Consider the following 15,768-nt stretch of genomic DNA (forward strand, 5'->3'; position numbering starts at 1 on the left):
TGTGGCCCAGACATAGGTCATTCCAAAGCCCAGGGTTCAGGAGGTAGTAATATCATATGCCAGTGCTGCAAAGGAGTCCTCTCAAAGTGGAGTAATAGAGAACAGATGATTGCAATATATCACAATATAACACACCAGTACAACCAAGACAAAACAAGAATAGTCAGAAGTTTGCTTCCACCTCTGTTGGACAGGATCTGTTCCTATATTGATGTCTTAAGCTTGAATTACAGCATGTTTTCTGGAGGTCGGCATCTTCTTTGCAATACAGATTCAATGTCTTTAGTAGGTGGCATATGTGCAATGGGCCATGAAAAATGATCACAGCATTGAGATTAAAACGACCTCTCAGGTGGAGATTACTCACCCGTTCCCCATTCAGCTTTCATTTCTATTCTTCCTCCAATACATTCTACTAGATAGGGCATTAAACAGAATGAGGCCACACAGGAGAAAAAGCAGTGGTTCAGTTATAACCACTTTTTGGAGGGAAACGGAGATTGTTTTCTCTACTGTAGAGATATTTGTGCCTACACGTGCTTAATGTTTTGGGAAAGCAGAGATTAGATGTGTGTACAGTTGGTAGGAGATAAAATGATGCAGACAAGTACAGACTGAAATAGCGAAAGATGATAGCTTAACCATCCCTTCCTTGCCACATTCTTTGCTTTAGAGAGTTGAACGCCACCTCAGGAAATCGGTGATGGTAAAGCCTTCCCTTTTAGAGACCTTGGCAGTAAGAGAGGTACTTGAAAGATGGTCACACATAGCATACTTAATAATAATAATAAAAAAAAGTATATGCTTACTTCTGTACAATGAAAAATTAATTCACAGAAAGTTTAGGCTCAACCGCGCTTCCTGCCTGAGAAAGAGCTGTCAAATTATCTTAGTTGGAAGCTGCGCTGACGTATTGTCCTTAATTGCTCTGATAATGCTCCGTTTTGACAGCTACAATACCTGGTTCAACATGGCTGCTAACAAAAAAGTCAACCATTAAGTATGTTTTCTTAAGCAGTGACTGATAAGTTGTTATCTTTCGGCATCTCCAGCTAATTAGATATCAGGAGTCAAAGTTAATTTGGTGGAAAACATTTCTCGACTTAATGACATTTATGGGCAATTAGGCACGTTGCAGAAAGGAACACACATTTACATTTCAGCCTATTTCCAGTGCTTAACAAGAACCCACCTCATGCTCCGCTAGAGACTTCTGGTCCTCTGAGGAATATGCTCAGGGCAGATACCACAGGTCCTCTTGTTTTTCTGGAAACCAGCAACTGTTTGCATGGAATGAGCACCCAGTAATGAGGCACAGAGATAAAATTAAGCACAATAAAAGCTTGAACGCTCTACAGGCTTCTGTCTTGTCACAGTGAGAATTGTGCCCAGTTAAAGTAACAATGACTGAGAGTTGTAAAATGAGTTCACGTACAACATTTCCTCTGTCTGCTACTTCTGAGAGATGTTTGTTAAAGTCTTCATATGAAATCTGGCAGGGAACTTGGGAAAGCAATACATGACTTTGAACCTGTCCCCACAGTTAACATTTTCTTGCCAAAATCCTTTTTTTTTCCTTCAGCAAGCTTCACTTTGCAGACACTAAATGACGCTTTTCCTGTATGCCCTTATGCTTTATGCCACAGTTTGTGAAGAAGTCAAATTTGTTTATTTTAAATTGCTGTGAAATAAAGGAGCTGGAGAGAAAAACAAATGATCCCCATTAATTACATGTGGGAAATGAGTGTGCCCCATCCTGCTTGGGAACTGATGTGGTAGGACTGTGGAGGCTCCACAGAAGGCACTCTATTGTCACCTGCCTCTGATTCTCACAAAACTTGCAAGATTGTGATGTCCACGAGCAGTATCAGTGTCACATATGGCAGAAATTGGTCAATGGCTCCAAAGCTTGCTAATGGAATCCCCTTTTCTTAGGATATTTAATCTAAAAGTAATGCAAATGAAAGGTATGCCAGGGACACAGATACATCCTTCTGTTTTGCACTGCCTGCACTGTTTGCCTTGGACTCAGCCCTGGCAAGTGAGAGCTGAGGCCACATCTATAGCATAAGCAGTCTAAAATATTTGTATTTGATTACCAGGAGCAGGAAGCAGCAATATGGGCAGCTACATGTCCAAGCACATCCTTCTAAGTGCTCTTTGCGATTTCAGACAAATAACTTCTGCAGAGAAGAAACTGAGGCTTTCTGGGGGCTCGGGTGTGAGACAGTGTTTGTGGCAGTAACCACACTGCTCTTAGAGTGCACATCAAACCAGCAGGAAGCAGCTAGCTTACTTGGTGGCATTACTTGGAAAATGAATCCCCCCCTGTAGAGTAATACATCCCAAATCTACGCTGGCACTTAAGAAACGCCCAACGACACCAATGAGTGTCCTGCAGAATGGGAAGCGATGGCCTGCCCAGTTCATTGGGTGCCCGGTGCTGGCGATGAGGGCCAGATCCCACCCAAGCACTGGGGGTCTGGTTACAACACTGAAAGCAGAGAACACCCCCTCGGGAGCGGAGGAGGACATCTGTGGTCTCGAGCGTCCTGATCTATTTGCTCAGCTCACTCTACAATTCAATGTATGTAAATAAGTAGCCTGGCATTTGTTAGACATGAAAGTGGTACACTTTATCGGGGCAGGCTTTATTTACAGGAGCTCTGTATTAAAATTGTAAATGCCACCGACAATTACAGTTGCAACGACTCAGCCCCTCAACATTATCCCTTCGGGACACGGAATAATTTCTCTTTCCAATTAACACGGATGTGACAAAGCCCTGCCCCAGTGAAACGCGGAATACACTTGTGTCCCTTCACCCTGGCCGGGGTGGCCGCGGGCCGCTCCCGGGGGGGTCCTGAAGCTCCGTATTTCCTCACATTTGCTCGCGGGTCCTCTCATTTCCCCCGTGTTCCCCGATTTCCTTGCCCGCCACGAGAGGCGGTGCCGGCCGCAGGGCCCAGCAGGCGGCGCTGCCGCTCTCTCGCTGTCCCTGTGCGCTGCGTGCCCCGCTTCCCTGGCACTGCCCGCCGTGTTCGAGGTAACCCCGCCTCAAAGGGAGCCGCTCACTGGCAAACGTGGGCAGTCTTTAGCAGGGTCTGCTGTGACAGGACAAAGGGAAGTTGGCATCGAACTAAAAGAGGGGAGATTTAGACTGGATATGAGGGAAAAGTTTGTAACAGTAAGGGCGGTGAGGCAGTGGAACAGGCTGCCCAGAGAGGCGGTGGATGCCCCATCCCTGGAGACACTCAAGATCAGGCTGGATGGCATCTGAGCACCTGATGCAGCTGTGGGTGTCCCTGCTCATTGCAGGGGGAGGTGGACCAGAAGGCCTTTAAGGTCCCTTCCACATCTAAGGATTCTGTGACTATGGTTCTATGAAAAAGCAGGGCAGAACTGGGCCCTCCAGCCAACCTGTCCTGGTCTGCCACTCCGATGCACCTCAGAGGCTGTCTGATATCAGCACTAAGAGAGAGAAGCTATGGAGAAAGCGATTTTATGCACCCTTGTGCTGTTAGTACCCCAAGGATAGGTCTACTTGGGTTCAAAGGGCATATAAAAAACACCTTATAGGCTTGTGACCAAAACAAAGAATCTGTTGCTTAGTGCTGCCTTCTCTGTACACTATCAGGAAACAAGAGGGGAAAAAGCCATTCTATGCCAGTGGCTTTTTAATGGGTCACAGCTCAAATAAGATAAACAGTTATTGCAGACAAAGTATTGGACAGATGTTCACAATTGTGCCTCAAATTTTGGCTCTGCCAAAGTCTCACTACCTGAACACTGGTGAGGCATTGAATCCTGCACTCTTTTTGTCTCTGTTTTTCATCTGTGAAATTGAAATACAAGTGCTGTGTTCACACAGTTGGTGTGTGAATCATTTCTATTGGGTTTGGACAGCGTCTTTATCTGCCTGGAACAAGACTTCAATATAGCTGTGGATATAGTCCACATGTGTTGGCTTCATGTGATTTTGGTTGTAGACAGAAGCCAGTACGAGAGGCTTGTATTCCAAAGCTGGGTAGCTTTGTAAAGAGCCAGGCATGGGAACTGCATCTCTGGCTTTGTGTCTAGAGGGCAAGGAAAGTTCTCACCAAATCCCCAGCCACGGCGCAATTAATGCCGGGAAAGCAAACTGGACAAAGAGAAGGTAGAAATTCGTTCTAGGGGTAGTCCTGGTTCGTCACTGGCAGTGAAAAAGTTAAAACTCATAGGGTTATTCATGAATTCCGCTTTTTAAAAACATGTCCCATTAAAATGCAGATTTAGTCTTCCATTTGCAAAGAACATAGTTATTTCAAATTCTGTATGGGAATCCTTTTTGTATTTGTATCTTTTGGGTAGAAAGTCCAGCTGCCTCTTGTGAGATTGCACATATCTCTTCAGATGTCAACAAATCATTGAAAAGTGTCAGAAAGGGGGAAATGAAAGATAATTATTCAAACCATGGAGAGCTACTTTGAAAGTGAATAGAATCTGTCAGATAGTCTTTTGAGAACAGCAGTTGGCTGCTTGTATTGGATATATTAAATGGACATATCTAGAGGCAAGTAATGCTGTTTTAGATTCAGATAAGTTTAAGTTGGATTATTTTTTTGGTGGACGTAGCTGAAACCACTAGAAATCGTGGAGGGAAATTAGTTGGGGAGGAGCCATATGAAGCTAATGTGACATACTAAAGGCAACAGAAGGCTCTGTAAATAAAATGCTTGCTCTTTCAGGGAAAGAAATAGAAGCGCTAAATATTTGTCAGGTACATTTTCACACTGCAGTGAGATTAAAGTCAGGGAGAATTTTATTAAAATGGAAATAAATAAATTGGGGGCAGTGTAAAACGGCATACTCCTGAAAGAAACACATAACACAGAGCTTGGTTAAGTCTGCATTACATCTGACTATTAGAATATTATTGTGAGTTTGCTTAGACCAACACTGAGCACAGCCAGAACAGCCTGCCAGACTTGCCTCTGCCAGTAACTTTTTTGCACGTCCATTGGGATCTCCCACATCTGAAGGCTGTGATCAGACCAGAAGTTTGTCTTCTCCAAGAGAAACTGGGATGGATGATATGTTGTGAGTTGCAGAACACAGCCCAGTAAAAAGCCATAGGTGCTCGATCCTGTATCTCCCAGGGCAGTTGTTCATGGTTTTACTGTAACAATGCAGAAGTGGTGAGCATATCACAAGTTTTCTGGGCTATCATTGAGTGCAGTGATGCTGGCTAATGAATGATAGGCCATTTGCATGAGCTCTGTGACTTCACTGCATCGATTTTAGAGCAAATAAACGAAGCAGAAAGGAGTCCTGATGTGAGAAATATGTATTAGTGGCAAGCTGCAGCCATCGACTTACAAGTTCAATTCTTTCAAGATGTTTTTTGTTTTTTTCCTAGAGCTGTCTACATTGTGCTTTTCCTGACGCTGTATCAGCTGCTGCTAGGTTGTATGTAAACAAGAGAAAACCCACAGCAGCATTAATTTACCACTGCTTTTGCAGCACTTAATCCTCTGGAGAGAAGAATAGACTGCGAAGCAAGAGTGGTGGCTCTGGTCTTGGGATGGCTGGTGTTCCTAGTTTTGTTTCTTTTCCAGCTGTTCTTCCTTCTCTCAAACAGAACAGAATGAGATCTCATCTGAAGTTTTCTTAAGCTACCTTTGTTCAGACTCAGTTTTCTAAATTGTCCAGCAAGAACAGATTAAAAGGCTAAAAGATACAATCAGCGCATCCCCTTCCAAAAAGGACAGATAAAAGAATGTTTTTGCAACACCTGTGCCCTTTACAGATATGCTGTAGCAAAAGGCTGAGATCCAGCTCCTCCAAAAGCCAGGAAAGACTGTTGGTGGGGTCTGGGCTCATGTCACTGCAGATGCTAATAGCCTTTGGAGAACCTGAAAGCTACCTTGCACCTTGGATGCAAGCAGATAGAAAATTTTGGTTCAAGTCCTTCTCCCTTAATACTTTCCCTTTTCTAATTCATATGCATAAAAATGATTTTAGTTTCCAATACAGGGCACCAAGTGTCTGCAGACCTAGAGTGTTTTTTTCGATAGGAGTGTGTTGGCTGAGTTGCAGTCACCCGCTTTCAGTGTTGTATAGTTACTATTTTTATTGGAGGAACTTTGGAAAGGAGAAGAAATAGATCCCAGAGTCCTCAATGTAATCTTTATTTTCATCTTCCCCTTATCTGCAGGAAAAATGAGAGACCAGAGGGTCGAACTACTCATTTACTTGCCCTGCAAGGAAAAAAAAAAGTCCAAACTAAAACAAATCAGTTTGTGTACAAGTGGACAAAATGAGTAGTGACTACGAAGTACCTCCAGTGCCCAGTGTTTCTGTTTCCTTCATTTTCTCCATAGGATGAGACTTCCAGGTCCTCATGAATGCTCCTTCACACCCGGCCTGTGCCCTCTCCAGGCTCTTCAGCAACCTGTGTGGCCAACTCCAGCCCTATGTGTTGGTGAAGTACAGAAAAGCGGGAGCAATCTGAGTGTGCTTATGCTTGGATTTCTATAGTGGTGACCAGAAGCACTTTCTCCAAGATCTAGATAACTACAGTTATGGAGTGAGATAAATCTTCTAAATCTGCTTTTTCCTCTCTTTCGTGATTGAGGTAGCTGTAGGGAATTTGGGTACCCAGCTCCTAGATACCTGAAGCCACGTGTGATGAATCCCACTCCTTTTAACTCTTAACATAGAATGACTGAAATGGCAATTGGGATGAGAGGTAGCTCCTTCACACCTACTCATCATTTTAAGGGAAAGACAGATTTTACCCCGTTTCTTTCTGTACTTTGTCCGTTATGCAGATCGTGTGCTGACAGCTGGCTAAAGCAGCCCACAGTGCACATCTTCTGCAGAGCTGGAGAGCCACTGCCTCTTTTGCCCCCTCTTTGCAGCAGGAAGCCTGTGACAGTAAGCATGGGGAGGGAGACAGCTCTTCACTTTTTATCTTTTTTTTTTTTTTCCCCCTCTGGGATTTTCTTCCTTTTTCTATTCCATTGTCTAAAAACAGAATTGAACTTGACTGCAAAGTCATGCCTAGTTTTCCCTTTTGGTTATCTCACTATTATTCCGCCACGATAAGGGGAGTTACTGCAGATTTAGGCTAATTTACAGAAGAGGAGAATCGGGGCTCGATTCAAACCAGTGTTTCTGTTCAAAGAGATTAAAATGAGAGAGAGAGTTAAGAAAGAAAAGGAAGAGCTGAACTGAAAGAAGTTTGAGAAACAAAAAAATGTTGCCACTGGGGAGCTATGCACTTTCTCCAGGGAGTTTAGCTGCCAGATAATCTTTGAGATGGTGGAACAAGGTATTTAAATCTCTGCTAAATCCAAGGAAAGGAAAAAGAAAGTTAAGAGGCAGCAAAAGGAAAAGGTGCCTTTTTTTTTCCTTCTGGCAAAACTATCTACCTCTTATGTAAAAGATAATTAATAATACCTATTGATAATTATGTCCTCAGTGAAAGGACTTTTAAATTCAAATGTATTTTTCTGCTGAGAAGACGGGACTTGGCTTCAAGTAATCTTTTTCTTTCAACCTGATGACACTGGTGGGTCTTTTTTTGTGCGTGTAAATATATGTATATATAAATCTAGCATGGTTGAGATTTGCATGCGTGTTTGCTTTTCAGTGGGAACTTTGTCCTTGCTTGTCTAGGTCAATGGGCCAACATCAGGAAGGCATCAGTGAGAGCTCCCTGCTGTTCCTGAAGGGGTGGCACTGGCACCGTGCCCTGGGGCTGAGGCTTCTGCGGAGTTTCTCGGGGTGCTCATTCTGGCCTCCAGGAAGTTTGAGGGATTTTTTTATGCCAGGTGTTGTGTGGCTGAGAGGCCCGGGGCTGGAAGCCTACATGGGTAACAGAAGGATCATGCCAAAAATGCGGCAACGTTTAATGATTTGTGTCGGGGAAGTTTAATCCTTTGGGTGCAAGGTTTATAATTCCACAGCGGATTAGCGGCCCTGGCCATTGAGAACTCGAGGCTGGGGACTGATTTTTTTTTTTCATCTAACCTGGATTTGGGCCTGCAAACCATATTTTCATATGAAAAGATAGAGTTCAGACATTCAGGTGTTCAAGCTAAGCATGCTAATATGGAGACATTTTATGCTCAAAAAAATAATAATAGCGTGGGCCAAAAGAATTTCAGCTGAGTTGAAATCAGAGTTCTAAATTGGTCCTGAATTCAATTCCAAACAGCTAAAACTGGGCAAGATAATTTGCTACTGATTATTATTTTTCAGTTCGCTGTAATTATAATTCTGATGTGATGAAGTAGCTGCAGGAAAAAACAGCACCTAAACCTGATTAACCTGTGGAAGGGGGGGCGTGGAAATGGGAAATTCATCAAAGCTCCCCTGCAAAGGCCCCCCTCAGTTTCTCTCCTTAATGCCTGTGAACCTGTGGGTGTGATGCTGCCCTCGGGACAGGAGTAACATTGCGGAGGGGACATGCATGCACGCTCGCACGCATCGCTACAATGATAGCCTTCAGTCTGCCTGCCCATCAAAGCGCCTCCCGGGAAAGCAGACATTCAGCTGAATGAAATGGGAGTTAGGCTGGTGTTAGTCATTCAGGTTACCACGAAGCATTCCCACAAAGTCTGTAAATATTCACACATGGGTAGCATTGTCTCTTTAAAAGGATTAGTCTCTTTAATTAGATCTATCATTCCCTTTGACCAAGGTTTCTTTAAAAGATACAGTAGTACGAGCACTGTACCAGCAAAGATAAATTGCCTCCTTTGAGAGAGTGACATTTCCCCCATTGAGATGGGCCCTTTTCTGGGGTTGTTGTTTTGCCCCATGAAGCGGCCATTCAGGTAGTGCAGCGCTGAGAGCGCCTTGTTAGAGCTCAGAAACTATTTGTGCGGCCGCGGCAGACTTGGACTTTCCAACTGGCACCGAGGAGAAAGAGCTGCTTGTTTCCCCACGATGGGGGAAAAAAGGGCTGGTGCAGGTGGTGCTCCATCAGTAAGACGCTGTTGGAAGAAAAGCTTGCAGGTGCTGGCGCTGCGAATGGGCGCGCACTTCCTGGGTCCAGTGCGAGCTAAAGAGGACTGCCAACCCCACACAGAACCGCACTGTTGCCTTACGAGTGAATAAAAAAAGATGTTTCAATGCTGTCGTCGGATCTGGGTGGTTTGCCACCGAGGACAAAAAGTCTCCTGTAAAATTTGATTTAAATAGTCCTATCTCACTTGCGCTCTGGGTGACCAGATTCAATTGTGCTGGTGTCCCCTGTGCAGTATGATATCATAGCTTCAGAGGAAGGCTTTATTTGGAGGTCACATTAGTTTGTCCTGTGGATGTAATCATTTTTTGTGCCACGGACAATGTTTTACTGTGGAGATATGGGCCAGATGGCTCAGCCACTTGCAGTCCAGCGTTAAACAGGCTCTTTATTGTCGGTGAATAAACAGAACCTATTGTCTCTCGCTCACGAAACTCTAGTGTCCATCACTGTTTAAAGATGAAGTATTAAATTTTCATGGCTTAGGGAAGAATATGTAAAACAACAAGTAGAAGGGGTGTGGGCTTCCAAAACATATCCTCATTGTCCGTCCTTTTTTTTTTCTCTTTGCAAATACCCAGGAGGTGTTTCCATGCGTTGCCATTGTTCAATGTTGCTAAGCGCTTGGGTCCCGCTTGCCTTCTCTCCTCGGCACTGGGAGCATCATCCACAGGGTACCCCTGCCACAGGGCTGGGAGCATCCCTGAGGTTACTCGACCGTGCAGAGGTACGGAGCCTGGGCAGGCAGCACGTTTCCAAGCCGTTCACTGGCTATTTACTGCTTTACATCCCTAGGACTCTCCAGAGATCTGCTAATGCTCAGAGGTTGGCCAGCAAGTGAGTAGGGAAGAATAGATCTCCCTCGAGACCAAAGGGATCAAATTCATCTTCCCCCACAGGTTTTTCCCATGGGCTCAGTACTGTGAATCATTTTCATTTTTCCTAAAGAAAACAAGCATTTTCTGTTTAAACTCATCCCATCCTATATCGCAATGTCAGAAGTATTTCTTTCCTCTCTCTAATTGCAACCAAAGCCAACCTTGACTGGCAAGGAGAAAGTCCCTGACAGGTTTGGGTTCAGTCCAGACCTTCTCAGAGAGTCTGTCAGCCAACTGTTTGACAGTATGCAAATGTATGCAAATGGAGGGACACTGGATGAACACCTGCAGAAAGTGTCCATCCCCACTCCTGCTATGCTTTACCTCCTCTGCACGTGGGGCTTTGAAATGCTGCCTCGTCTCCCTCTGTCAGTTTATTATGCATTTGTCAGCAGAACATGGGGCTGGTGGAAACTGCACTCTTTGTCCTGACGGGCGACAGAGCCCCATGTGGACTGGCGAGTGCCAGGAATGGTGTGATGGCTTCTGTCCAGCCCTTGTGAATCCTTCTTTCTGTCTTTAGGACTTTCGCTTCAGTATCCAAACCCTTTCGGGGTTGCCCGTGTCAAGGAAGGCCTTCTGTTTTCCTGGGAGTAAAGACATCATATTGGTGGAGTCTCAGCAGAACAAAAAGGCTCTTTCTTGCCAGCAGCTGGAGCACAAGGCTGCGAGGGGTTGTGCATGCACGGCATGAAAACCTGCCTCTGACTTGTGCTGGCTGGGGAGGAAGGAAGGAGAGGCACCTTGAATAAAGCAAAGCATCGGGTGTCCAAGAGATGAGCTGGCCGCCACAGTCGCCAGGAGTAGTGCAGCCCTGCTATACTCCCCATGGAGCAGGCCTGGAGCATTGCAGAGCCCCTGAGGTGCTCACCATGCAGGGTGGGCAGCTGTTGGGCCCCTACACCGATGGTTTTTAAATAGAAGTTCAAGAAAATTCGTGACTTTCAGCATTACCCCACTCCAGTCAAAGGCTGGGCTCACGACAGTCATGATTTGAGTCTTGGCTGCCTTGGACAGGTGGGGTGGGGGTCTGAATCTCAGCACTGGATGTTAAAATAATTGAATTTTGAGAGCACGCTGACTGGATCAGAGATGCAGATCTCATGCCAGCATGTAGTTAAGGGAGGAGGGTGAGCACTGCCAGTTGCTGTGGGGCAGCTTTAGGTTTACATTGCTATATATCTGTGCCAGTAGTGAGTGGGGCGTCTATGGCCTCCAGCTCCCACACTGCTTATTGCTGGGTACCAACCACAACCTCAAGTAGCTCCAGCTGATGTAGGGGCTGCTTTCAAACTGACTCGTGGACATCATGCCTAATCCTTGGCCTCAATTAAAAATTATTCTCCTGATGCCAGTGCTGTGCCTCCCTCATGTATCTAACTTCACCCAGTGCAGCCACATATCTGCTAAGTTATAACCCACAGGTTATGCCATGTGTAAGGCTGTGGCTAAACAACACCTTGTACATCACAAGCCTAATGCTACACAAAAGCAACTGTTCAATCAGAGTTCCCAGAACTGCTGACTGGGCAGGTAGAGGTAAGACTTGCATGGTAAGACTGGGCAGGTAGAGGTAAGACTTGGTCTTTTGCTCTAGGAACAGCCAACTCTGCACAGGAGTTGCTTAAACCCAGCAGTTAGTAACTTTTCCTAGGGTTTTTTCCTTGGCAGGGGACAGGAAGTGGGCTCTTCTGAAAGGACAGGGAGCAGAGAACCCACCACAGCTCCCCTGGCACCAGGTTTTACAAATGGCTTCCTGGGAAAGGATGCTCAGAGGAACCTGTCTATACTTTTCACCATACTGCATTGAAATTAGTTCACGCTTTCTATGTAGAGGAAAATAAGTGCTCCTGCTTTTTGGCTTTTTTCTTCTTACACTTTGGAGCCCAAGGTAGCTGCATTTAGCAGCTTTAATATCCTTTCATTGCTGCTGCTTGCAGGGTTGTGGTCACTCAGGCAGCAGTAACTTTGAAAAAATGACCCGTCTACACCCAAACAATAACAGAATCCCCCTTTTTATGTTGGCAACGCCCCCTGCTTTCTGTTAGCTCCGGGACTCCCCACGTAGACGCAACTGTTTGACCAGCCTTCTTCAGAACAACTTAATTAAGCAAAAGAAAAAGTGTCAGTTTCTGCCAACCCTGCAGAAACAGAACCATGGGGGTAAAAAGGGTATGTGGCATTAACCTGCATTCCTGAGCAGGCTAACGAAGGCAGCCCCTTGCAGTGCTGCTGGGCATGCCCCATCCAGGCTGCTGGGATCAGAGTGCTGCTTACCCACATCCCACAGGTGCCGTGGTCCCCTCAAATCATAGGGTGTTTGCCTGAGGACCCAAGCAGACTTTGGAACTGCATGGAAACTGGAGCCTCTTTTCTCCCTCTTGGAGAGGGACGTGGGCTCAGCAGGACAAACTGCTCGCCCTCCCGCCACAGCCTTCCTCTTTTTTCCCTGTGTGGAGAGCCTGCTGTGCACGAGCCTTCCACTGCTGTGAACGAAATAACATAATTTGGAGAGAGGGTAGCACAAATCAGACTCAATTATCCTTATGGGTCACTTCCAACTCACGATATTCTATGGTTATGTGATTCTATAAGTTTTACTTCAGAGACTGGATCTGCACCATGAGCATCAGAACACCCTCTTAGTCTGGCAGGATATCCCCTGCCCAGCCAGCTGCTCTCTGTCCAAGGAAAGGGATGAGGCTCTCACCACAAGTGTTTTAAGGGCCTGAGTTTTCATTACAGGCTCCAAAGGAAAAAAGTTGCTCTTAGTTGAAGAGGGGACTATGGAACAGAACTGTCTCCCTGAGTTATGTTCTCCCCTTCTGTCTTTGTCTCCATTAAAAGAGCATAAATTCATTTTAGGCTACAGTTTGGCAAAGGTCGGAGGCTGATTTGACTTTGCACAGCGTGCCTACTGCCTTTGAAATCAATGAGCCGGCTGTTCACCCCGCACAAACAGAGCATGCAGTTGGGCCATTGAAGTACCATGGTTTTATTCGGAAGAGAGGTAGGCTTGCATTGTTTCTTTTTCTGATAAACACCACATTTTGCTTGCATGCTGCCCTATGCTCTCCTACCCCAACCACCTCTTTTCTTCGATGGTAGATGGCAGGCAGGAGCCCATGTGCTTCTGAGCAGCCATCTTGTTCTCAAAACAAGCCAGGAATTTTTTACATAATAAAAATTATCAGAGCAAATCAGATCTTCAAACCCTTAAGCGCTTTGTTATATTTTTCATGGACTCTTCCAGTCCCGATACGTTGTCATTTAAGGAGAAAGGAAGCCAGCTGTTGGAAGTTAAATTCCTAAGGCAGTGAGATTTCTTGTGAGGGAAGTGTTTTTACCCTTTTCTGACTTTTTTCTTTTTTTTTGAGATTTGAACACATAGAGCAAGTGCTGGGGTTGACTTTCCAGGGTCAGAGCATAACCGTGAGGGTGAGACACCGCTGCACATGGACAGCTGAAATCACGCAGGTACTGAGGCGACCCATGGCAAACAAAACAGACTTCAGGATGCAAGTGAACACTATTTTTTACTTAATTACACTAGGGTGAATTGCAGTGGGAGCCTTTCTATGAGCAGAGCTGGTTTTTTGCACTTTCGCAAGGCTGAAGTGAAGGGACAGTAGCTATCCAGCTGCAAATCTGTTACAAACAAAAAACAGCAGCGTATTTGGGGGCAAGAAATGAAAAACCTTTCCTGCCACCTCTGACTATTCCATTCTTGCCACACAGCAGCACAGGGCCTGCGGCCTTTATGGTGATTAATATCTGGGAAGCTTCTTAACAAGGCTCGGCTTGATAGGTGGCTCTTGTTGGGCTAAATTTATGGCCTGGTACTTCCTCAGGAAGACTTCCCACGTTGAGTTGTTGAACATTACTGACCCTGATGCCCAACACGAGGGGGTGGGGATTTACACAGATGTCTGGTAACTGTGGAAGGTGCAAAAATCCAGAAGAACAACCTGCATTACATCCATGGGAGGCGGCTGGTTAGCAGAGGTCAGGGGGAGGCCCAAGCCAGTGTGTGAGCCTCAGTGTTTTGGTGCAGTTTGTTTTTTGATTAGTGCAGTTCATGACCGGGCCATCCCACCTGAATAACAATCAGCATGATTCACAGCAGGCCGGGAGAGGGCAGGGACGCCCGCCGCGCCGCGCATATGGAGCCAAGCCCTGGGAAGCGCAGAACCTCCCCGAACCCAGATGGTTCGGGTTGACGGCTCTGGCGAGGCACCAGGAATAACCCATTATGATATGAAATCATCAAGACCTCGACCCCCCCTGCCAGATCCCTGGCCCCCTCCTGCCTCCCTCGGACTGTATTTACAGAAACAAAGCCATATGGGGAAGTGAGCGCGACCGCGGATTAATGAACATGCATGAAATGGAGATTCGTGCTGCTTAATGATGCAGTCATTAAAAACTAGTGTCTGTGTGTGCTTTTTTTTTTTCTTTTTTTTTTTTCTGTTGGATTTTTCTGTCTTGTTTTGCATTTTTCTGACACTGTATTTGCCTTTTCTTCTTAAAGAAAAAGGCATTGGCCTCCTGTCACCGTGAGCAGATGGGAGGGCACGGCTGGGCCACTGGTGACAGGAGGTGGTGATCACCCGTCCTCCCGTGCAGGCGGAGGCAAAACATTTAGGCAGCAGCACAAGGAACCGGTTCCCAGTTCCTCACTGCTGCCACTTCTGCTTGCCATGGAAAATCTCCACCCTGGGTGATGGAGGGGCATGGATGGTGCCCTTGGGGTGCCTGCTATCAGGAGGTGATGAATCTTTGGGCCAGGAGTGCCAGGAGTGCCTTCACAGAGCCTACAGAAAGGATTTGGTTTGCTGCCAGCAGTCGCAGGGATCCAGCAGAGGGAGGACAGGGAGAAGGCTCTTGGCCAGGCAGCTTCAGAAAGATGTGTAGTCCTGGAAGCAGGAGGGCTGTGGTTTAATAAGACCAATGATTCCAAGGAAGGGGTAAGACTTAGCTGCAAAGATGAAGTGGGAGGTCAGAAAGCATTGCTGAGAGTGAGACTGGAGAGGCACCAGCCCCAACCCCACTTCTGTCATCCCTTCCTAAAAAGAACCGCTCACTTCCTTTCTCATCGCTCTGTAGTTGTGTTGACTATCACTGTCTCCCAGGGTAAAGTGTAACACAGAAGTGGGACTTGGTGCATCATTATTTTTAAAATAATTGCTCCCCCCTGAAACAATCAAATCTGTAATCCCAAGTTTCCAAACGTGAAAGAGGAGAGACTCTGGGCCAAAAAATTAGAAGAAATTGTTTATATAGATATACAGATATCCTGTACAGTGTTGCTTGAACACCATGCTCTCAATCTTTCGAGTTTCATGAGTGTTCATCAAGTTTTTCAAGCAATTTGAAAGTGATTTCTTAATGAAGGCTAAAATGTCCCTTTTAAACCTCTAAGTGCTGTTGTTTTTCTTTGATCACGTCCATACATTCCCTATTCCAGAGCCCTTCTCTCTGCTGCATATTCATGTTCTTGGGATAATTTAAAGGCATACTTGCATGTTTGACAGTGATAAATAAAACTTATCCATCATATAGCAGAACCTCTAGGGAAAATTAAATATCTCCTGTTTCAGTACTGTTACAGTTTGCATGATTATGAACTTGATCCAGAGCTCATCAAACCAGTGGAAATACTTAATGAGCTGGCAGAATACTTATTCTTGGTTTAAGAGAGAGAAAACCCATACAACTCAATTTTGGCAGTTACAGTGTATTTTAGAGACTATTTTCTACCTGTCTTCACTCTCCTAGAAGCTGTGATGGTACCAGTCCTTGCCAGAACTTTCTGACTCGCCAAAGCAGCATCACGTTCATATTACTGAGGGAGAAATGAAGATGCCTGTCAGG

This window comes from Cyrtonyx montezumae, unplaced genomic scaffold (genome assembly GCF_038088225.1).
Source record: "Cyrtonyx montezumae isolate F1298 unplaced genomic scaffold, pur_monq_1.0 scaffold_3, whole genome shotgun sequence".
NCBI lineage: Eukaryota > Metazoa > Chordata > Aves > Galliformes > Odontophoridae > Cyrtonyx > Cyrtonyx montezumae.